Raw genomic sequence first — 25,021 nt, 5'->3', positions numbered from 1 at the left:
AGATTCATATATATTTTTATTTTTTACCAAGGTGCCTGTTTACCAGGTTTTCACCAGGGCATTTTCTCTCCTTTTTTTTTTTCTTTTTTTTGTTTTGAATTTCTTCAAGACTTTTTTTTATTTTTAGGATTTCTTCAAGACATTTTCTGATTTTTATGATTTTTTTAGGACATTTTCTGATTTTTAGGATTTCTTCGGGACATTTTCCACTGTAAAAGTTGCTGGAGTAGAGAATATTTAGTTGAAGAATTTCTTCAGATGGATGGTGTTAATCAGTTTGCGGAGCTATTTGCCTTTCGATGTTGAAAGTTGATAAGCACCAAAGCCAAAAGCTGCAATAATGATATAGGGACCCAGGCAGTTGGGCTCAAACTTCCCTTTGTTGTCTCGAAACTGTTGATTTTTAGGATTCTCTCTTAGAACTAAGTCACCCACCTGAAATTCTCGGTGTCAAACTTTCTTGTTATATCCTCTGGACATTCTCTTTTGATACACTTTGAGATTATCAAATGCCACTTGCTGATGCTCATCCAGCAATTCGAGCTCTTGCAATCTAGATATTCTATAGTCTTCATCAGTAACAAGACCTTGCAAGGAAACTCTTAGAGATGGTATTTCTACTTCAATAGGTATTCCTCAAAGTATTGTTCAGATAATTATTTGTTCCTTATTAGGTGAAAAGGTTACTATAGAAAGGAAAAGAAATCTGCACTTCACATACTTCCTGTTTTGAAAAGTTTCAGTTAAACGATGGGAGAAGTATGTGGTTATGAAGTTAATGATTGCATGTGTTTTGCAAAGGGTTTGTAAAACATTAAGATGTATTTTCATGGTAATGGTTCAGTAGATGTTTCAAATTTGATGGATCTAGATGTGGTTCCTAGATCTAAAATTTATTTGTCAAATTTGAAAGACATTGATAGGGAGATTGAAATACATCTTCAAAAGATCCAAGAAAAGTGCATTTTGTTTCTAAGAAAGAAAGTAGGGAAGAGGAATGAAGAGTCATCATATGTCTTTTATGAAATATTTAGTGCTGCATTAAATGAGCTTCCAGTTGATGTTAGACCCCATGAGTCCATTTGGATTGAGTTATTCTTGGAGCTTGATGAGCCTGACTCAATTAATTGGTCTACAACCTTGAGAGAAGAAAGTGTTGCACATATTAACGAGTGGATAGATGAGATTGAAATGAATAAATATGAAAATGCACATAATATTGAATACAGTGATGGAGATGAATCCATGAGTGGAGATGTCTCATATGATGCAGAAGATGACTCTTATTCTCAGCATGACAATGTAGATGTGTATTCAGAGCAAGAAGAAAATTGTGATAGCATAAGTTGTTTTTCAAATAATTATGAGCCCGTTGAGGTTTCAGATTTGAATAATATAGATCATCTTGTTATCAGTTTCAATCCACAAAGTGTTTGCAACCAAGGTTATGAAACAATGTTGCAACATATAGCAACACTTTATGAGAAGCATGATAAAGGTTATGATGCAGGTATTAGCTATTGTAATGATGAAATAAATGTACATATAGACATGAGAACATAAGATTTAATGCCTGCATCAGATTGGGACAATGTTTACAACATAGAAGGTAAAGCCAAGGAAAATGAAAATAAAGGAGAAGGTTCACTAAGTAGTGAACAAATCTTAGAACTCTTAGTTGTTGATCTTTAGAGGTATACAACTAGAAGTGTCCCCAATCTCTCATACCCAACTAGTACACATTTTGATACTAATAATATTTTTGAGGGTGTGAAGTATGATACATATGTTGTTGATTCTCTCCCTACAGTTGATTTGAATAGAAGACAAGGTGAATATACATATAAAGTTGATAGATGTGATAATGTGCATTCATATGTTGATATGAATTCAGATTTTTATATGCATTGTGTGGATTTTGTTGTTAAAAAGAATGACAAATCTAAAGTAATTTTCCCAGATTTGCAAGTGGTAAATGAACCATTGACAAGTGATGATACATTTTCTTATTTGCAAGAGGATGATAGGAATTGTGATCAGCAAGATATTGAATTGCAGTCATTTTATGAGGAAGTATTCCTCTCTAGTTTGCAAGACAATATTAAGGATGAGTTTTTCCCTTTTGTGCAAACCAGTGATCGGCATGTGCCTAATGTTCCCAGCTTTCAGAGGGAGTTTGATTACTTTTATTTTCAGCAGGCAAATAATTGTAAAGGGTATGACATTCCTATGTCATATAGTGATCGACACTCTCTGCATTTGTTTGATTTCCAACTGTTTGGTGATTACCAGCATGCTGAGTATCTTTTATGTGATAAGCTAATGAGAAGTTGTAGAGTTTATGATCAGGCAGATGATAGTGAAAGTTCCATCTTACCTTTAGTTCATGTAAGTGAGAAACATGTGTTTGATAGAGGTAAGAATTAATTTAAGTTTTGATGGCCCGGGGCCATATGTAATAAATGGTCTATTGTACATTTTCTTGTCTTCAGTTGTGTGGCTTTCAATAAATAACCCCTATTTTTTGAGAAGAAGAGAAGTGTCCTATTTTTTGGGTAGTCTTCTCTACCTAATATTCTAAATTCTTGTGTTGGTCTTGCAATCAACCATCCCTAATCAGAGCCACTGTTGGGACCTATAAAATTTGAGAGGCCCATTTTAAATTATGCTTTGCACTTCCAAATGACCTCTTGATGAATCAACCTAAATTGTCTGGTTTGAGGGCATGAAGAATGGACCCAACAATCCTCCCATCGTATGCCTATGAAACATGGGAAGTTAAAGAAGCTCGGAACAAATGCAATCAACCTGTGTAAAATATTTTTACTTGGGCGCCAAAGAAAGTTTTAAAAGGCCAGAGAAATTTCCATGTAAATGCTGCCAGGCATGAACATTTATCCCACATTAGTTGTGGGAAGGAAATATTTTGTATTTAAATACAAAGCCTCACACTTATATAGTGTCAAAACTTAAGGGATTTTGGAAAGTGGAGGCTCAACGTCGATGGACCACACACATGCACGCATCTCGAAGCAACCCAAATTTTGTGACAAGCTAGTGAGAAGAGGTTAAGGGTCATGCAAATCGAGAAGATCCAATGGCAGATCCGAGGAAGACCAATGGTGGAGTAAAATTCTGGGACTATCAATGGATGTCGTTGTACTATGGTTGTGAAGTTCCCGAAATGAATACCCTCGCGACATGGCGACCAAGTGGTGGGACCCAGCAGGAGAGCGGCTAAGAAGTTAAAGGCCAAGCAGGTTCAAGGTGTTTAGACGGTGATCACAGTGATCTAACGGTGGTCGCTAGGTCACAATGGGAAACTGCTCATTAGAGTATCCATCGCGACTAGGTGACAAGGTGGGCCCTGTGTGTGTGAAAAGTGGACCTGTATCTATATCTGCAATACACAATACTTCAATCAAGTCATTAGATGTATGGTTAGTAAATCGATAATCAATGAATAATAAACCATTACAAAGCGACCCATTTCCTTCTAAAAGATGTGAGTATAAGATTCCTCTCATATTTGTATAAGTAATACCAGTGACTAGACTACACCAAGACGAAGGATTTAATCTATATGAGCATGATATTAAGTTAAATGGATGCAAGATTAATTTAACAAGATTTAAGCAATAAATGAGATAAATGATCTAAATATGTATGCAATAACTAATATGTGAATATCTAAATGCACAAATATTATTGAATCTAGAGCAAAAACAACATGATAACAATATACTCTCCAAGATCTTTTGAATGAGAGATGAGAGCCTGAATTTATAGAAAATTCAGAAAGAAACCAATGGCTGAGATCAAATGATGATGAGCAGTCAAGATTTTCCAAGAGGAAGCACAATCCAGGTGAATTGATGTGATTGGATGCTTTTCTTAGTTTTAAAGGAAATTGAACTAAAATCAAGATAAAATCAAGAAAAAAGTGATTTATTCTATATTTCATTCAATTTTAATATTTAATTGTTTTAATTGCTTTCTTTGAGATTATTTATTAATTTTTAATTTGTTTTTCAAGATTATCTCCAATTGATTTCTTTTTCTCAAATTTTTAATTCTTTCTTGGTCAATTAATTCTTTTTTGATGATTTATTTCCTTTTTTGAAGATTTGTTCTCATAATTTCCAATTCTTCTTTCTTGATTTGTTTCCTTTTTTGAAAATTTATGGCAAATTGATTTATTTAATTAAATATGAAAAAGATATTTAATTAAAATAAATAAGATAATTGTTTAAAATGATTTACTTGGAATGATTTCATTAATTAAATAAATATTTAATTAATATTGGGTTATTAATTTGCCATGTGACATTTGATAAATAAAGGATTAATTATGTGCTCAAGATTTATTTAATTGCCTTTGGTTAGGACTTTGGTGATGTTGTCAAGATTAGGGGCTCATGGTTTAGATGACCATTTTTAGGGTATTACATTTTCCCTTCTTTGAATTAATGTACGAGCATCGCGTTGGTTCAAAGAAAATTTGATGTCTAGGAGATACTAGTTCTGAACTTGATTGATCACAAACCAGATGAAGAGCGAGGTGTTTAGCTTGATTCAAAGTGATGAAGCTGAATGAAGTCTGATTAAAGCGATATCACTCTCAAACTTGATTGAACTTACGAACCATAGAAAACAAAAGATATCAAACTTGAACTTGATTGATCAAGAAGAAGATCTTACTAATCTAGAACTTGATTGAACTAGACACAATGAGTGATGATAAAAATCGATCTTGAACTTGATTGATCAAGATACGATGAAGATAAACTGTCCAACTTGATCCAAAGCAATGAATACTAAACACCTGCTTAGATTGAGAAACTCTTTAAACCCTTGATTGAGTTTAAACGAATAATCAGCTTGATGAAAAGTGATGAAACTGATTAACATTAAGAGATTGATTCAGATAAAGACAAATATCAACTTGATATGAAGCGATGAAACTGATATGCCCCTAGAGATTGATTCGATTCAAATGATTGAGAAATCTCAACTTGATATAAAGCGATGAAGTTGAGATGCCCCTAGCGATGAGGTCTTATTTGATTGATTTTCTTTAATTGAAAAAGCTTTTTTTGCTCGACTTTCGATGAAGATTTGAAAATTTTCTCAACATTGAAGAATGTGAGGCCATAAGGTCACAAGTATGCCCCCTAGGGAGCGAAATAGAAAAATAGCGAGGGTACATGATGATAGGCAATTTCTTTAGCGATGATAAGTAGTTTTGAGCACAAATTGATTCAGAGGAATTTTTAAAAAATTTGTGTTGATTGATAAGAAATTGAGCACAAAGTTGATTTGTAGAAATTAAATTGAGATTCAGCGTTGATTAATGAGAAATCGAGTGCAATTAGAAGAGAGAATGAGCTTTTGATGAAAAGTGCTAAGTGGTCCAAATTTTGTGAAATTTCGATGAGAGAGTTGATATCAAATTTTGATTTCGATCTTGAAAATGGACTCAGGACAACCAATTTACAAGCTCGTGATTTAATTTCATCATACTTGTGTTGATGCATTATGAGATGTTGTTCTATATGTTTTATCTTATATGTATGCATTTTTTTTCAGTATGTAATGCAAATGATTATGGATGTCTATTTTTGTTTCATTTTATATGCAAATAAATGATTCATGCAAATGAGTGATGAGAATGAGTAACTAGTAATGCAAAATTTGTCTCATTTTTTCAATGCAATGCAATAAGGTGAATTCAAATGGATGATAGTGAATGCATGAATCTATGTAAAATGCTTATGTATGCAGCTACACATCTCAATACACAAGTACTCGATCGAAGAATTGATGAGGAAGAGATTACTTAGCGAAGAAATGAGGATACTTCAAACTCTCATTCAGAAGATAAAGAAATCATTGTTACCATACCGAAATCACTCCAAATTCACGAAATGCAAAATGAAATGCAAAATGAGATGCAAAATGAGATTCAACCAAAACCTAGTCACTGGATTTGAAAAGCTTAATTTTCATCATTGAGCGTTTTAAAATTATAGCAGGCAAAATAGAGTTCATTTCTTTTCATGTTCAATATTAATTATCTTGTCCGCAATGACCCTTTTTTTGTTCATATCCTTGGACAAATTTCGCAGGGACGTAGATTACATCATAAAGAAATTCCCTCAAAATAGACAAAGAAATGATATGGACCTCCCTGTAGCATTCAAATAAGCGGAGTCAAGGTATGTGAGGCAATTCCACCTTGATGTGAAGGCTCTTATCATAGACACCCAGCTAATTTAGATGTTTCCAGATCATTGGGATCATTCCTACAAGTATAAAACAAGAAAATATTATGCCCCCAATCCTTGCTCCTCTTAGTCACAATAGACTTCCTCGAGTTACTCAGAGGGATAATAATCGAAAACCAATATAAAAGACAACACACAAAGAAAATTTCCATGCATAGCTCAAACTGTTTAGTGGTTGTTTTCCATTATGTTGTTTTGCTTGTTACTCAGTGATAAAACTCTTCAATAGTTAGGAGACAAGTGACTTGACTCAGAGTGGACGACCAGGTTTCACTAACGTAAAGATGACTTGTTTAACACTGCTTAGGATATGTAATGTGCTCTTGTCGATTACCTAAGACTAGGACATTGATCAATTTCAAGCGGTGCGGGTTCCAACAAACCAGGATGTCACAAAAGTGACTAAAATATGTACAAGCGAAAGAAAATATGCAGGAAAGCAAGAATGCCAACATTGCATTGATAGATGGAGCGCTTGAGTACAAGAGGCGCTTGTTTACCAGGTTTTCACCTGCTTGGTAGAGATTCTTTTTTTTTTACCGAGGTGCCTATTTACCAGGTTTTCACCAAGGCATTTTCTCTCTCTTTTTTTTTTTTCCTTTTTTTTTTTTTTTGAATTTCTTTAAGACATTTTCTGATTTTTAGGATTTTTTCAGGACATTTTCACTATATAGACTGCTGGAGCAGAAAATATTCAAGTGAAGAATTTCTTTAGATGGATGGTGTTGATTGGTTCATAGAGCTGTTCTCCTTCCGGTGTTGAGAGTTGATAGGCACGAGAGCCAAAAGCTACAGTAATGATATAGGGACCCAACCAGTTGGATTCAAACTTCCCTTTGTTGTCTCAAAATTGTTGATTTTAAATATTTTCTCTTAAAACTAGGTCACCAACCTAAAATTCTTGATGTCAAACCTTCTTGTTATATCCTCTGGACATTCTCTTTTGATACACTTAGAGATGATCAAATGCCACTTGCCGACACTCATCCAGCAATTTGAGGTCTTGCAATCTAGATATTCTATAGTCTTCATCAGTAACAAGGCCTTGCAAGGAAACTCTTAGAGATGGTATTTCTACTTCAATAGGTAATACTGCTTCAGACCCATACACCAAAGAGAAAGGTGTAGCCCCAATAGGTGTTTTGATACTTGTTCTATAAGCCCATAGTGTAGGATTGAGCTACAGATGCCAATCCTTCCTAGATTTGTTCATTGTTCTCTGTAAGATAGTCAGTAGGTTTGTGTTAGATGCCTCTGCTTGTCCATTACCTTGAGGGTAATATATTGAGGACCAGTGTTGTTTAATTTTAAACTTCTCACAGAGTTCGTCTAGATCTTTGTTCTTGAATTGTCCTCCATTATCAGTTATAATGGATGAAGGTAAGAATAAAGAGATATACTTGTTTGCCTGTTGCCTTGATGAGTGGAACCACTTCTACCCATTTAGTGAAGTACTCAGTGGCAATGATAATAAATTTGTGTCCATTAGATGATGTAGGATATATTTGGCCAATTAGATCAAATGCCCACTGTTGAAAGGGCCAGTGTGTCACAAAGGGTATGAGATCCCTTGCTGGAGCATGTGTAAGGTGCCCATGCAACTGACACTTTTCATAGGTTTTAGCAAATTTTATAGCTTCTTTCTCCATGTCTGGCCAGTAGTAGCCAACCCTTAGTAGTTTGCATCCTAAAGTCAGACCATTCGAATGAGATCCACAAACACCTTCATGAACTTTGGATAATGCACGTTGGGACTCCTCAGTTTCTAGACATCTAAGAAAAGTATTATCTAAACCTCACCTGAATAGGTCGTTAGCAATGATGATGGACCATGATGCATTTCGGATTAGGTTCCTTTTTTCATTTCAGGGAAGTTTGGCAGGGACAACTTGGTCACGCAGGTAAGAGTAAATGTGGCTATAATGAGATGAGTCATGTCCTAATAAAATAGACTACCTGGGACTTGAGAGAATCATAGGCAAGGTAATGTAACTCTTCCACCAGGAATTCAAAGTGAAAATTAGACTCCTATAGCTATGGTATAGATGCCAAAGTGGCCATTGCATCTGCTACTCTATTTGCTATTCTAGGGATCTGCTAAAATGATACAGAGGTAAAATATTGCTTGAGATCATCCACCATTCTTTTGTAAGGCATCAGTTTCTCATCTCTTGTCTGATATAGATCATTGATTTGGTTGATAATGAGTTGACAATCTCCATAGATGTGTAATTCCACGATCTTCCACTCAATGGCCAACTTGATCCCATTTACCAAAGCTTTATATTCTGCAATGTTGTTTGTGAAAGGGAAGAGAATCTTGTAAGCTTTTGGAATTGATTATTTCTGGGGAGTAATAAATAGTATCCTGACACTAGAACCATGTTGAGTGAAAGACCCATCAAAGAACATCTTCCATGATTGATTCATTTGATAATTCTATATGCAGAGGTTGATCATCTTCTACTGGAGCTTCGGCAAGTTGGTCTGCAATAACCTGTCCTTTGATGGTTGTATGTTCCACATATTCAATGTCAAATTTTGTAAGGACCATGACCCATGTGGCCAGTCTTCCTGTAAGCATAGCTTTACTGAGAAGATATTTGAGTGGATCAATCTTAGCTACCAGCTTAATAGAGTGTGCCAACATATAGTGTCTTAATTTTTGTGATGCAAAGAACAATACTAAGCATGCCTTATCTATTATAGTATAGTTCATTTCATTTGACACCAATGCTCTATTGATGTAATAAATAGCTCATTCTTTTTTATTGTCATCCTGTTGTGCCAGAAGTGTCCCTAGTGAAGTATTTGTAGTTGATATGTATAGGATCAATGGCTTACCTTGAATCGGTGGCATTAATATGGGTGGATTAGAAAGATATTCTTTGATTTGTTGTAAATTTCACTCACAATCTTTATCCCAATTGTATTGAATCCCTTTCCTTAATACCTTTGTGAAGGGTTGAGCTTTATCTGCTTGCTGAGATATGAAACACCTTATTGATTGAAGATGACCTTGTAAACTTCTCATCCTACTGATATTCTTGGGTGGAGGCATTTCCATTATAGCTTGGACCTTTTCAAGGTCAACCTCAATTCCTTTTCTTGATATTATATACCCAAGCAATTTTCCTGATGTTACTCCAAATGCACATTTTTTTGGATTTAAGCGGAGCTTGAATCTTTCCATTCTATCTAGTATGAGGCCTAGCTCTTGAATATGCATAGATCTCTTCATAGTTTTTACTAGGGTGTCATCCACATAATCTTCCATGTTTTAATACATCATATCATGGAAGATAGTGGTTATTGCTCTTTGGTAAGTTGCTCCTACGTTCTTTAGACCAAACGACATAACATTCCAATAGAAGGTTCCCCATGCATATGTGAAAGTTGTCTTCTCTTGATCTTCAGGTGCTATCTTAATTTGATTGTAACTAGAGAATCCATCCATTAATGAATACATCTCATATCCAGTAGTCATATCTACTATCATGTCAATGTTGGGCAATTGAAAATTGTCTTTTGGACATGCTTTGTCGAGATCCCTGAAGTTTGTGCAAACTATAATAGATTTGTCTTCCTTTGATACATGTACTATATTTGATATCCATTCTATGTAGTCTATAGCTCTGATAAATCCAACTTTTAGCAATTTCTCTAGTTCAGCCTTGACTAGCAGTGCCACATGAGGATGCATCTATCAAAGTTTTTGTTTGATTGTTTTTACTTCTGGTATAATATAGAGATGATGCATGATGAGATCAAGATCTAGTCTTGGCATATCTGAGTATGTCCATGCAAAGTTGATCTTCTTTTCTAGAAAAAGATTGCTAAAATCCTTTAACTCTTCTGCTGAAAGTGATTGAGCTAAATGAATGATGTGTGGTGTCTCTTGAATCCCAATATTTATTGGCTGAGTTGGCTCGATCAATATGGAAGATCTCTCCTAGAAGTGACTTGGTAGTATATCAAGTATCTCACCTTCAAGCACCTCAGAGAGGTTTTCACCTTTAGGTACATCCTTTATTTTCTCTTTTTTAGAGTCTGACACTGCCACAATGTGGTTTTTGCCATCATATCTTTTATTCTTATTTTTCTTGTTTTTATGACTAAGATACCTGATATCTACTTCAGTCATGTTTTCATTTTGTTCACTGGTGGAAGAGTACATGGGTTCAACTACATTGAGGTAGTAGGCTAGTGTATAGTCATTGGAAAAGGTAGGTACATTCAAGGGTTGGTTATAAAGAGTATTATCAATCAGTTCTAGATGCATTAAGGATAAGGCTGGAACAGGCTCAAGGGAGTTCACGGCACTATCACCATGGCTTCAGATTGACCAGTAGAGTTCCAAAAGACTACCTTGTGTATGTGTCTCGATACTAGGAAGAGTTACGACATGATTATCAAAATTTATGTTAGTGTTTATTGGACCTAACCCAACCGACCTACTTCTAGCATCGTCACCTACTTTAGACTGGACTACATACCGTGGTGTGATAGTAGACAGTATCTCATCATTCATGACAGAGTAGTCATAATGTGTTGTTGAATAGTTGTTGTTATAAATAGAGCTCATGTCTGAGTCATCAGAGTCATAGGATGAAGTTGTTGACTCATCTTCAAAGGGCTTAGTAAAGGTATATATAGTATCAACACCCACACCTTTGATGCTGCAAGTTCCTTTGTGATTTGGTTCATTAACTGCTTGTACTTGACACACTTGTGGACATGTCTTTGATAGTTCTATTAATCCCTGTCATCCGTTCCATTCAGCTTCTTCTAGACTGATGACTGGTTCTTTTTCTGGAGCTTCTAGTTCTTCTTGTGTAGTTCCATACTTCATTTGTCCTATCTCATTAGGAGGGTTGGTAGGTGAAGGAATTGCTTGTGTTCTTTCATTCTTCAGCTGTCGTTCATAGTCTTCTTGTCTTTTTAGTCTGATTTCTTCTATTTCCTTTTGCATTCTTAGGTGTATCAACTCTTGTGAATCATCTGTAATATCCCTAGACTATTCAAGGGTTTCTATATCTAAGATGTGATCTGGACCCCATTTATACTCATTTGAATTAGTTTCTGAGTCATCTACTTATTGTCTATCAGTATATGTGACTGGAACATTGAGTGGTGCAAACAATTCTCAATCTTGTATACTTCATCTCTCATATCCTCTGGAACTTATACTTCTTGTGGTATTATAGCTGATATAACTGGAACTTGGTTACCATTTTTTTCCTCTCTCTCGGTGGGCAATTCTTTTTGTTCATCGTCACACTCTTCCTAAGTTTGTTGAGTATTAAGTTCTTGTGTTGTTTATGGTAGTACCTTTTTCTTCCACTTACGTTGATGGTGAGATGTGTGCTTCTGATCTAATGACTTTCTTGGATCATATCCCAGTCCAGCTTTATCATTGGTAGACTTAGTTTGTAACTGAATAGGCTCAACAATACCTTTTTGACATTTGCCAAGGGGGCCAGTACCTGAATATCCCATGCATTGAAGCATCTTATAGCATGGACCATATTGTGTCAAAGAAATCTCACAATGTCGTATTTCTTTATCTGCACTATCTTCTTTGAAGAGCGATTTAAGGACATCATCCCCTTCTATTTCACCTACCAGAGAAGTAGAGGACTGTATAAAGGTGCCATCATAAATGACTTTTGGAGTTGAAGTTTGTGGCCTCATACCCTCTAATGGTTTTCCTGACTATCTTGGTGATGCAGGAAGAGACGTTAGTGAGAGTATAGGCTCTATCTTGTAACCATCCATGCTAGTGTTTGTGATCCCTAGTTTCTTTTCCAAATCTTTCAGCAAAGATTCCAAACTTTTAGTTGCAGAAGTTGCTCTATTATTAGGAACAAAAGAATTAGCACCCTATGTTAATGCATTATAGGTATAACTTGTATTGGTGGGAATACTGACTTCAACTCCATTATAAGGAAATTTCAGGCATTGATGATACGTAGATGGTACTTCTTTCATTTCATGAATCCATGACCTACCTAGTAAGATGTTGTATAAAGATGAAGATCCAGGACTTGAAAAATGACATCTCTTTCCATAGGTCCTAATCTGATTGGTAATGATACTAGTCCCTTAGAAGTTCTTTCCTCTTCATCATAAGCCTTGATTGTTATCTTCTTTGTTGGATCAATGACATTCTTAGAAAATCCCAGTTGTGTCAATAGATTGTAGGTACAAATATTCAACTCAATGCCTCCATCTATCAAAACACATTTAACGCGATGTTTATGAATCATGGCTTCAATGTGTAATGGCTGGTTATGTGGGTGACTCAATGAATTATCATCTTCTTCAAAGAATGTGAGGTAATGAGGTGAGGTCAAGTGACCTACCATAGATTGAAACCGATCTATGTCTAAATCTTCAAGGACACTAGTGGTAAGTAGAGCCTTGTCCAAGACCTCTTTATGAGCAGAAGAGATCTTAAGCAGTTCTAAAATGGAGATTTGAGCATTGGTTCTCTTCAATTGTTTGATAATACTATAACCAGGAGAAGACGATGAAGTTGGTTGTTCTGATTTAGCCATGATTGTGTCTGTTTGTCTATTTGACAGTTTTGATGTCGTTTGATCAGAAGCTGGGGGACTAGTTCCTGGGAGAGAAATCTTCCTTTGAGCATGAGTCACAACATTAGTAGTCTGTGTTTGACTTTGATGATCCTGGACTATGATCACATTGCAATATTTAGGTTGAATAGATTCAATCATGTTGATCACATTATCATGATTAGTGCAAGTATAATTGACTCTAGCTCCTCCCTTGGATTTTGAGGATTCTCCTTGTTCATAATTGGGTAAGGGATCTTTAAAAGCCTTATGATCAGCATTAGCTGTGTGACTTCCAACAATGATCTTGCTTGCGTCAATGAGATCTTGGATTTCATGTCAGAGTTTCATGCAGTGGTTTATGTTATGTCCCCTGTTCTGATGGGAGTCATAGTATTCATTTTCTCTCCACCATTTGGGTCTAATTTTTGGGTCATATGGTCTAGAATTGTCTAGTAATGTTATCAGATTATTTGCCAATAAATTTTTAAAAGTTGATTCATATGATTCATCTAGAGGAGTAAAATCATGCTTAGGTTTTGAGACCCAAGGCTTGTCTTTAAACCACTCTCTTGTTTTCTTTGGAGGATTTTCCATTGTAGTTTCAGTTTCCTTGAGTGCTTGTGTGTCATTGGCCAAGTTAAATATTGTGGATTTTGTTTTATCTTGGACAATTTCTACCACTCCATCACTAATGATGTTCTTGTTGCTATCTTTGCCATATTTCTAGTATTTGCTCTTTTCTTTAGAGTTAGAACCTTATGATGTTTCTTTCCAAAGTGATATATCTCCCTTTTTGATAAGCACATCTTTCATTCTAAGGGCGTTATCTACCATTTTATTGAATGAAGGGTGTACTAGTATCTAGACACTGTACTTCAATTCAAGGACTAAGTTGTTGACAAAGATATCCATTTTCTCAAGATCTGGGATAGTCCATGAATATCTAGAGAACATCTTTCTCCATCATTGGAGGAAGGTGAGAAAGGGTTCTCCTATCTTTTGTCTAGTATTGCAAAGCTCTATCGCAGTGACTGGGTGATGAATGTTGTATGAGCATTGTTGTAAAAATAGTTGGATTAGTTCTTCAAATGTTTTTATCCCTCTAGGTAGGCTTGCGAACCATTCCATTGCTTGACCCCCTAAACTCCTTGGGAAAAGGTGCATGAGATACATTTGATTGTGCATGAACTCCATACAAGCGGCACAAAACTCTCTGACATGATCTTGAGGATCTAAGGGACCATCATATTTGTCAAATTTTGGGATCTCAACTCGTGAAGGAAATGGAGACATGTAAAGATTTTTGTCAAATGGGAATGGGCATATTGTGTCCAGAGAATATTGTTTTGGTGTTTTATCTTTTTTTTCTATTCTTGTGACTGCAGTTTGTAATGCTTGCATTTGTTAGCTCATTTTTTCCCATGGTGTCTCTTCCTCTTTAGCAACGAGGACCTCCACATTATAACTAGTAGGGAGTTTGGCACCTTGTTTTGCTAATTCTAGGAAATAGTCTTCTTTTCCCCTAGCCATGATGACCTTCATAATTTTTCAGAATTCTTTATCATTCTAACATCTATGTACTTCATCTTCAAGAGGTTTAGGAAGCTCAGATTCAGTTGATGAGGAATCGTTGTTAGTGGCATGATTGCTGAAATCTTCATGAGTGTTTCATTTACTAGCTTCTCTTTTTTTTCTTTCTCTGGACATGGTGGGAGATAAGGGCTGACCAAAGATTGGTATATCATAAATTGGTATCTGTGATAAGGACGATTTATTGTAAAAGGGGTTTTCTTTGAAGAATGGATTATCGTTTGAAAAAAAAGGTATTTCTTTTTCTTTGTCTCTTTTGCTATGATAATTTCTAGTTTGAATAGGAATTTGTAACCGATAGGACCGAGAGCCAAATGTTTTGCAGAAGTCAAGATCAAATTGTAGCTAGCAGTTCGTTTAACGTAGTGATTGAGAGAAGTAACTAAGATCTAGTCTGGTTTTAGGAATGATCTATCCTATGTAAGACGTTATCTAAGTTAACTTAGGTTTGATAAGATGTTTGTTTGGACTAGCTTAAAAGATGATCGACAAAATCACGCAACACAACAACAGAGGTACACTATCAAGGTTATTTATGCTCAGGAGGGTGATAACTAGTTTTAGGCTCACTATAAACTGTTTTGGATAGGTTTGACTGCTCTAGACTTGGCAAAATTAGAGACTCGTATGACTGTATTTCTGAGACTGTATGATAGTATAACAATTTTAGGATGACAACAGTTATGTTTCATATGAGTTGTTGCCTAGTACCGTACGACAAATGGGTAGGTCTTGGACAACAAATGATCTTGTTCACTTTTGTCTCATACGACATAGGATTGACCTTATGATGACAATCTAGTAGATTCAAATGACACAGGATATGGTGTAGGATGAAAATTCAGTAGACTTGTACAACACAGGATATGGTGCAAGATGACAATTCAACAGACTTGTATGACTGTTCATAGAGCAGAGACTAAAAAATTCTGAGTTTTCCAATGGCTGAGTATGACAACTGAGTATAACCAATTCTGAGATGGACTGATTCTTGACCAGGATAGACTAGTTTTGACATAGATAGAGTTTATCACTGAGTTTGTTTGATCTTGTTTTCTTCAGTTTCAGTATTTCAGTTTCAGTTTCAAGGATGAAAACACAGAAAACATGCAGTATAAATAGTAACTCCAATCACAACATACAAACCCTATGGAAGTTGGCTTAGAGAAGAAAACCTTTGCTTGCTGACTTAGGTAAACACACAATAGCTAATTAGAATATGGTCATTGAGTCTCACACAATGGATTTTCAATGCCATATTAGCTAACTCCAAATGCTAATGGGGGCACGATATGGCAAGTGTCTTGGGAGAGTTACTATCTCTCTTGCACAAAGATTATCAACCTTTCAGAGGTGAATCAGGTAGCTTCTATCTTATAGTTCTTAGTCAGGAATTCCATTTGAAATTACCCCTTGAATTCACGCAAGCATGATTGAGATCTATAACCCAACAAGGTACTAAAACAAGTTGTAGTCACATAAACGTGATTGAGACCGTGAGGCCTTACAAAATGCTCGATATGAGAGATCTCAAAGAGAAAACTCAAATAATCCCATCCTCTGAGACTTTAATCACTAGAGACCTATTTATTATAGTGAGTTGGAATGCTCAGGTCCACCTGTACTCACTTGAGTCATTGTCATAGGGTGATTACTTTTTCCCACTGTGATAGACCTGCTAAAGGTACACAAATCTCAAAACTTAGAAAAAGCTTCAAGGGTCTAGATTTCTGATTGTCTGTAAAAGACAATAGCATACTCTCCTACCTCTTAGATTTTTCTGAAAACATGAAAGACAAGTTTGTGCATTAACCAGATAGCAATTTAAGTTCCTAAAAATTAATTTAAAGAATACACGATATTTGGTTGATTCTCTTTACGCAACCTGCAAAACAACGTATCAATAGTCATGTTGTTTTCATTTTTGACAGGCGTATGTTTGATTGATAAATTCTTTGACAAGCGTCCTGCAAGAAATTGGTTAGACTATAAAAATCTAAGGCAGACAAAAGACAATTCAGGGTCAGTGTTAGCATAATCAAAATTTAAGCAAAAAATCTTGAAAGGTAATCTATTTTTAATCTATCAGAACACATAATCGTACAACAATCTTCATAAAGTAGAACGACAGAATGCTTTTATCATACGAGTTAGAAATCAATACAGAATGATAAAAGATAGCATAAGTAGTGTGTTGTATGAGTTAGAAATCAACATAGAACGATAGAGTATAAGAGAATTAGTATGTTGTACGAGTGGATATTATAATTCGTACGACAATGTAAAGGATATGATCTTGTTTCGTATGAGAAACTGCAGGCATCAATATAATGCCATACGATGCAGTGAAACTGCTCGTACGATATTTCACAGAGGCTGTACAGATGAAACCTGCAGATAAACAAAAATGATTTTGAGGCCCAAAAAAGATGTTTTCGGCCCCATAATGGGTGCCAGAAATGTGTGTGTGAAAAGTGGAATAAGAACCTGTATCTACAAGACACAACACTTCAATCAAGTCATTACATGCATGGTTAATCAAGTATAATCAATGAATAGTAAACCATAACAAATTGACCCATTTCTTTCTAAAAGATGTGAGTATATGATTACTCTCAGATTATAAGCAATACTAGTGACTAGACAACATCAAGACAAAGGATTTTATCTATATGAACATGATGAATGCTAGATGGATGCAATATTAATCTAACAAGATTTTTGCAATATTAAGCTAAATGATTTAATCAATGTGAAATAATTAATATGCAATATATCAATGAATCCTAGAGAAAAAATAGTATAATAACAATGTATTCTCCTGCCTCCTTTGAATGAGAGATAAGCCTAAATTTATAGAAAATTCAAAAAGGAACCAATGGCTAAGATCAAATGATGATGAGCAGTCAATATTTTCCAAGAGGAAGCACAATCCAGGTGAATTGATGTGACTGGATTCTTTTCTCAGTTTTAAAGGAAATTGAACTAAAATTAAGATAAAATCAGAAAAAACTGATTTATTCTCTATTTCATTCAATTTGAATATTTAATTGTTTTAATTGCTTTCTTTGAGATTATCTATCAGTTTTTTTTGTTTTTTTTTCAAGATTATCTCCAATTGATTTCTTTTCTCAATTTTTAATTCTTTTTTGTCAATTAATTCATTTTTTGATTTATTTCCTTTTTTGAAGATTTGATGGCAAATTGATTTATTTAATTAAATATGCAAAGATATTCAATTAAAATAAATAAGGTAATTGTTTTAAAATGATTTACTTGGAATGATAAATTAATTAAATAAATATTTAATGAATATTGGTTGGTTAATTTGCCATGTGACATTTGATGATTAAAGAATTAATTGTGTGCTCAAGATTTATTTAATTGCCTTTGGTTAGGACCTTGGTGACATTGTCAAGATCAAGGGCTCATGGTTTAGATGACCATTTTTGGGGTAGTATAGGTTGGTCTTACTCTCTTCTTTGTACTTGATGATATCTAGAAAATCTATTAGTGAAAGAATAGATCTCCCTTCTGATAATCGATTCTAGGATTTCTTCTATAAAAGGGGTAAGGAATGGATCATGTACATACATGCCTTGTTAGAATCCCAAAAATCTACGCACACTCGAATTTCTCTTGTATTTTTTATTTGTATAACCACAAGGCTTATTCACCCCTATTCTTCTATAGGTTTGATTATCCTAATGACCAATATTTCCTCTACTTATATTTTTACCCTTTTCTTCATGTTAGGGTTCAAGTGGTATGGTCTTTTCCTATGTTATTTAGTGTCCTCTTTTATTTGTATTTTCATTGTGCCTACTTCCTTAATTCACTTCATATTTATGAAATTTTAGGGAAAGAGCTACTCATAGTCCATAAATAATTCAATTACTTATGCCACAACTAGTTCTTACTAGTAGTCTTATATCTTCAACATTTCTAGGCTATCTGAAAAAACTGTGTTTTCTTCTAGGAGATTAAATGGTTTATTATTAAAGTGTTTTCTAGAATCCTTCTTTAGTTCTAACTCCCATTCTCCTTCCACCTTAATATCTATCTTTGGGTCTACCTCTTCTTCATATTTGTGTACCTTGTAACATATATTTTCTACTAGTTTTGTATGTTTATCTAGCCACTCAACTAAATTCCATAATCCCTGACTCAAGGATGGAGGATTGGGTTCTAAGTATACATTCTTTGGTACAAGTCTGAATAGAATATCCTTTATTTTCTTTAGTGTATTATGAATTTGTAATTTTTCATCCCAAGATGAAAATGTCTAATTGAAATCATGTTGGAGGTCTTCCCATTCATTAGTTTCTACTCTCATCACTTGATTATATACCATGTTTATACAAGCAGTGTTGATGTCTAATAAAAAAATCATATGTAGAGACAACAATTGGTTTTCTTGTATCTTGTTTGTGTAGATACACAAGTGTGAATATGGTCCTTTGGAGTTAGTGCTCCTTGATAGGAATGGTGGGATATTCTCCTTCCATCTGTATATACCATGCTTTGTTAAAAATATTGATGGTAGGCCAATCCATAATAGTATTTTTGTGTGTTCCACTAGTATCTAACATTGCAAACTAATGTATATTATAATGCAGTCATCCTTGTGTGTTATTCCTTAAATTTTTTCTACATATTAGCAATATATTCAATAATGTATGGGCATGATCCCATTGTTGGATATTGTTGCTGCTAGGATATGTTGTTGTCATTGATGTCAACATATTCCTATGTTTTGGTGTTGTAGAGAGTTGTTTTGTGTTTTGGTGGTTGCATTGAGTTGATATGGTTGGTTTATCTATTTCACATACTAGAATACTCCATCCAGTATTGGTTTTAGTGATCCAGAAGTTTAGTTAATCATATTATTTGATCTGGTTTGTAGTTTAGTTTTTCTGTTCAATGGTTGGTAGTGTTTGGTATTTGATCCAGTGAGCTCCAGTATGATTATATCTTTGGTTTCAGTTTTGGGAGAATGTTTTGGATGTTCATGTATATCTTCAGTTCAAATGGTTCATGATTTGGTGCTTCGCAAGCTATCTTTCTAGTTCGAATTGTTTCTATTTGAGTGTTCTTTTGAGTTAGCATGTTGATTGATGAAGATTTGAATAAGTGGTGTTGGTCCAGCTATTGTGGCTGGTTATAATGTGATTGTTGGTGTTTCTTGACTCTGTATTATTTTTTTTGGTGGTCCACATTGATCCTTGTGTGCGGTAATGGTGTTTTTGTTGATCCGGTGATATTCTTCATGTTATGCAGTATTCTTGGTGGTGTAACGTGTTGTGGTTGATCTTGGCAAGAGTTTTGGTGTTGATGTGTGTTTGGAGATTTGATTTAGGTCCATTTTATGTCATCTATGACCCTCTATTGTTCTGGTGGTTGATTTATGTATCGTGTGATGTAATTTTGTAATTGAGGGTTGAGGGTTTGGCCTACCTTGTAATCAAGGTTGATGAATTATATAAATAGTTGGTATAGTCAAGAACTTTTTGGGTTGATGTTTTGTCAACATTATTAGAGAGTGGTGTATGTTGCATAAGAAAATGTATCCTTTAGTATGGTGTATTGAGAAGAGATTGTTGCAGGGCAGACAAATATGCTTAACCAGAATTGTCATCAGGCATAAGGAGATGATATATTTGTAGTTCATGTAATCTGGATTATAGTCTGAATCTTATTGGAAGGTAGTCAACCTTCCCTAAGGGTTGGAGCCTTCTGGGTCATCTTATTCTGAGCAATGATCTCTAGGTAGTGTGCTTGAATGCATGTTTATAGCCATCCCTTAACTGGGTGATCCCTAACAGGATCGGTTCCTAACAGAACCTTATTGTAAAGTCTTTAGCTGGACTAGGCTCCTAATAGAGAGGACTTCAAAAGAGTTCAAAACAAGCTTGTGGGTATTCATCCCCGCCATGGTTTTTCCCATTTGTGTTTCCACATGAAAATCTGTATGTTATGGGTTGTGAGTTTTCATGTGATGATTGAGTAGTTTTTTATTAAAGTTGAATATGTATGCAGTGCTAAATGATTGTGGTATTAATGATGCAACTCATGCATGACTAAACTAGTAAAGTAGCTATCAAGACCTGAGATTTATTAAATGTTGTTTTAAGTACTTTTAGTTAATTGGTTTAGATGTCTGAAGTATTTCTATTTAATCGGTATTGCTATGGTTAAGTACAATGGTATAGATAACCGTTTATCTGTGTTAAGAGAGTGTCAAAATATTGAAGCAAGTTTTTGTCTATACTGATTCACCCCCCCCCTCTCAGTACCGATTAGGGTATTAGTTGTTCATCATTATTCATCAATTGGTATTAGAGAAACTCTAGGTCCTCGGTGATATAAGCTTAACCGCTTGAAGCAAAATATCTTTCTTTAATGATGAAGAGGGAAGGTCGTAAGTTCAATAGGGATAACTTCAAAATATGGAAGGACAGGATGAAGATTTATATCAAGAGTTTGGGTGCTCAACACTGGAGCTATGTTGAGAATGCCTACGTAATCCCCACTAGCACTCTGACCGATGATCAAAAAAGAGAGATTCAAGAAAATGGGTAAGTCATGGAAGCCCTTATTAGCAGCTTGTCCAATATTGAGTTCATTGATGTACAAGATAAGGACAATCCTAAGGATGTATGGGACACATTGGAAAAAATTTATGGTGGTGATGAGCATGTCAAGTAGGCTAAGGAAGAAAGACTCAAAAGGAAAATTTGAAGACATGAGGATGGTTGAAGGTGAGACCATTCAGCAATATGGCATAAGGATCAAGACTGTGGTTGGAGATATCAAGAGCATTGGTGGAACAATTGATGATGCCACCATTGTTAGTAAAGCTCTGAGATCATTGTTATCGTTCTATGCAGTCAGGGTTGCCACTATTTAGGAGTTAAGGTCTATCGACAAGACAAAGGTATCTCTAGACTCTATCATTGCAAAGTTGACTGCATATGAATTGAATAGCTATGATGGTAGTGTTCAAAAGATAGAGTCGGCCTTTAGAGTGTTTGTTTCCTCCGCACCAAGAAGAAAAGGAAAAGAAGTCAACACGAGTTGTAAATCCAAGCCAAGCAAAGATATGGATGATGAAGAGATTCTGATGGAGTTTGAATCTCTTCTTGCCAAGAGACTTCCAAAAGGCACCAGAAAATATAGAGGTAAGATTCCTCTAAAATGTTTTTTCCTAAAATAAGATAGGACATATAGTTGTTAACTATCCTAACAATGACAATAAGGATAAACTGGAAAGGTTTAGAAAGTATAAAGGAGGAGGTAGGAGAAATTGTCTTGTTGTAGTGGATGAAGGTGTTACCAATGAAGAATTTGAGGATGAAGAGAATGAGGACATAGTGTTTGTAGTTGTAAAGGAAGAGGTGTCTAATCAGAAAGCCCTCGTCTCTCGCATTGACAACTCTAATGCATGGATCATTGATAGTGGGTGTTCTCACCACATGACCAGTGACCGGAGAAAGTTTTTGTCTCTGGAAGAATATGATGGAGGCATTTTCTGGTTTGGCAATGATGCACCTTGCATGGTAAAAGGAAAAGGATCCATCTCACTGAATGGAAAGAGCAGTGCAGATAATGTCTACTGGGTGGAAGGCCTTAAGCACAACCTTTTGAGTGTATAAAGGATTCATTCCAAAGTTCAAAAGTTGGAGCCTGTAGAATAATTGGAAAGAGTGGTGAAGTTATTGTCACCAGTAAGAAGACCAGAGAAAACCTATTTTAGCTGAATGCCAAGATTAGTCAGTACTTGATGGCAAAGTTTGATGACAGTTGGATATGGCGTAGGAGACTTTGTCATATGAATTTTGATAATATTGTAAAGGCTACTAAGATCAAGGAAGTAAGAGGATTGCCTTTGCTGAACAAATTGGAGAATGGTTTATGCGGAGAATATCAACTTGGGAAGATGTCTTCCTCAACATTCAAAGGTGTCTTTTTCAGCAGAGAACTTACTTGATCTAGTGCACACCGATCTGTTTGGTTCGATGAAAACTAGAAGTATTTGGGGAGATCAGTATTTCATGATTCTTACCAATGAATGATCAACAATGATGTGGCTCACATTCTTGAAAGACAAGTCAGAGGTGTTTGGAAAGTTCAAAGCCTTTAAAGCATTGGTGGAGAAGGAGAGTGGTAGAAGAATAAAATGCCTAAGAACCGACTAGGGAGGTGAATTTACTTCTAATGAATTCAACAACTACTGTGAAGAGAATGACATCAAGAAGCAGTTGTTTTCCCCAAGGACACCACATCAAAAAGGAATAACAGGACTGTAGTTGAAGCAGCCAAAACTATGTGGATCCAAGGAAAGGTTGCTCACACTTTTTGGAGAGAAGTGGTAAGAATTGCAGTCTATACTATGAACTAGGTACTCATCAAGAAAGGTAAAGAAAAAACCTCCTATGATATTGGAATGGGAGAACTCCTAATGTGAGTTATTTTCAAGTGTTTGGCAGTAAGTGCTATATCAAGAGAGGTAAGCATCTAAGCAAGTTTGATGCTAAATGTGATGAAGGAATATTTTTGGGATATTCCACTAAAAGAAAAGCTCTCAAATGCTACAACAATAGGACTCAGAAAATTGTTGAGAGTATCAATGTCAAGGTTGATGAATCCCTTAAGGATCCTAAGGAAACCTACAACAAGAAAGTGGAAGATGAACCAGGTGTAGCCTTCTAGGAACCGGTTAAGAAGGAAACAAGTTGCAAATACTAGAAAGACCTTAGTGTTCCTATACCGATCAAAGCTGTAGTAGGTGAAGAAGAAGATGAAGTGGAAGAAGAAGAGGAAAAGCAAGAAGAACCAGCTAGGGTCATTCCTAGGTATGTGAAACTACATCATGATCTGACGCAAATCATAGGAGACAAAGATGAAAGGATACTCACAAGGAGAAAGGTGAAAGAAAACTCTTGCATAATTTCAAAATTTGAACCTAAGACCACTAGATAGGCACTTACTGATGAACTGGATAAAGGCAATCGAAGAGGAGCTAGACTAGATAGAAAAGGATGCAACATGGTCCTTGGAACCCAAACCAAAACAAAAGAATGTAATAGGTACCAAATGGTTCTTCAAGAATAAGATAAATGAAGAAGGCACAGTGGTAAGGAACAAGGCAAGACTTGTATGCAAGGGATATGCTCAGGAAGAGGGAGAAGAAAATGGACAAACCTTTGCCCCAGTGGCTAGGCTAGAAGGTGTCCAAATTCTATTTGCATTTGCATCTTTCGAGGGATTCAAGGTATACTAGATAGATGAGAAGTTTGCATTCCTAAATGGAATCCTAGAAGAAGTGTATATTGAGCAACCGAATGGGTTTGCTTTGTCAGAAGATAGTAAAATGGTGTGTAGATTACACAAGGCCCTATATAGATTGAAACAAGCACCAAGGGCATGGTATTAATGGTCACACTCTCATCTTGTGAAGATAGGATTTCAAAGAACAAGTGAGAACAACAACATCTACCTGAAATATGAAGGTGATAAGATTCCGATCTGTGAAGTATTTATAGATGACATAATCTTTGGAGAAGATGATGAAATGAGCCATGCATTTCTAGATGAAATGAAGAAAGAGTTTGAGATGTCTCTAATTGGAGAGATAAAGTTCTTCATTGGTCTACAGATTCAACAGATGAAGGAGGGTATCTTTATTACCCAGTCCAAGTATATCAAAGAGGTCTTGAAGACCTTTGGCATGGAGGAGAGCAAACTGGTTGGAACACTAATGGTGACTAGTTGCAAACTAATAAAGGAGGATGATACAGTGTTGGTGGATGAGAAGGAATAACGGTCAATGATTAGTAAGCTACACTATGTGGTGCACAATAGATCAGATATTGCTCATGGAGTGGGCATAGTAGCCCGTTTTCAGAAGAGTCCAAGAGAATCCCACTTGGTAGTCATAAAAAGGATTCTTAGATACCTGAAAGGGACAGTTGAATATGGATTGTGGTATCCATATAATGGTGACTTTGGTCTCAAAGTATTTACTGATGTAGATTGGGCAGGTAATGTGGATGACTGAAAGAGCACAACCAGTCTCATGGACAAGAAAGATGCAGAGCTGTATTTCCCAATCTATAGCTGAAGTAGAGTATGTGGCAACATTTATGAACTACACTCAGGCAATCTGGATGAAGCATGTACTGAATGGCTTCAAAGTGCCTATATCTGAACCCAGTGAGTATTTTCTGTGATAATCCTAGTGCAATCAATATTTCCAAAAATATGGTATTGCATGCTAGGACAAAGCACATTGAGCTCAAGTATCATTTCTTCAGAGAAAAGGTTCAGAATAAAGAGGTTGTATTAGAACATGTTTCTAGTAAGGAACAATTAGCAGACATATTCACTAAACCCTTACTGAAGACTACATTTACCTTTTTGAGAGGTGAATTATGGGTTCTACCCCTTGATGAAGTAAATTAAAAATGTGTGTTCCACATCAGTCAAGTACTACAATGACAACTATTAGAGGATTGATATATTGAAGGATGCTACTCCATAGGGGGGCAACATAGTGGAGCT

Source organism: Cryptomeria japonica, chromosome 9 (genome assembly GCF_030272615.1).
Source record: "Cryptomeria japonica chromosome 9, Sugi_1.0, whole genome shotgun sequence".
Taxonomy (NCBI): Eukaryota; Viridiplantae; Streptophyta; class Pinopsida; order Cupressales; family Cupressaceae; genus Cryptomeria; species Cryptomeria japonica.
Note: the sequence above shows the minus strand (reverse complement) of the source record.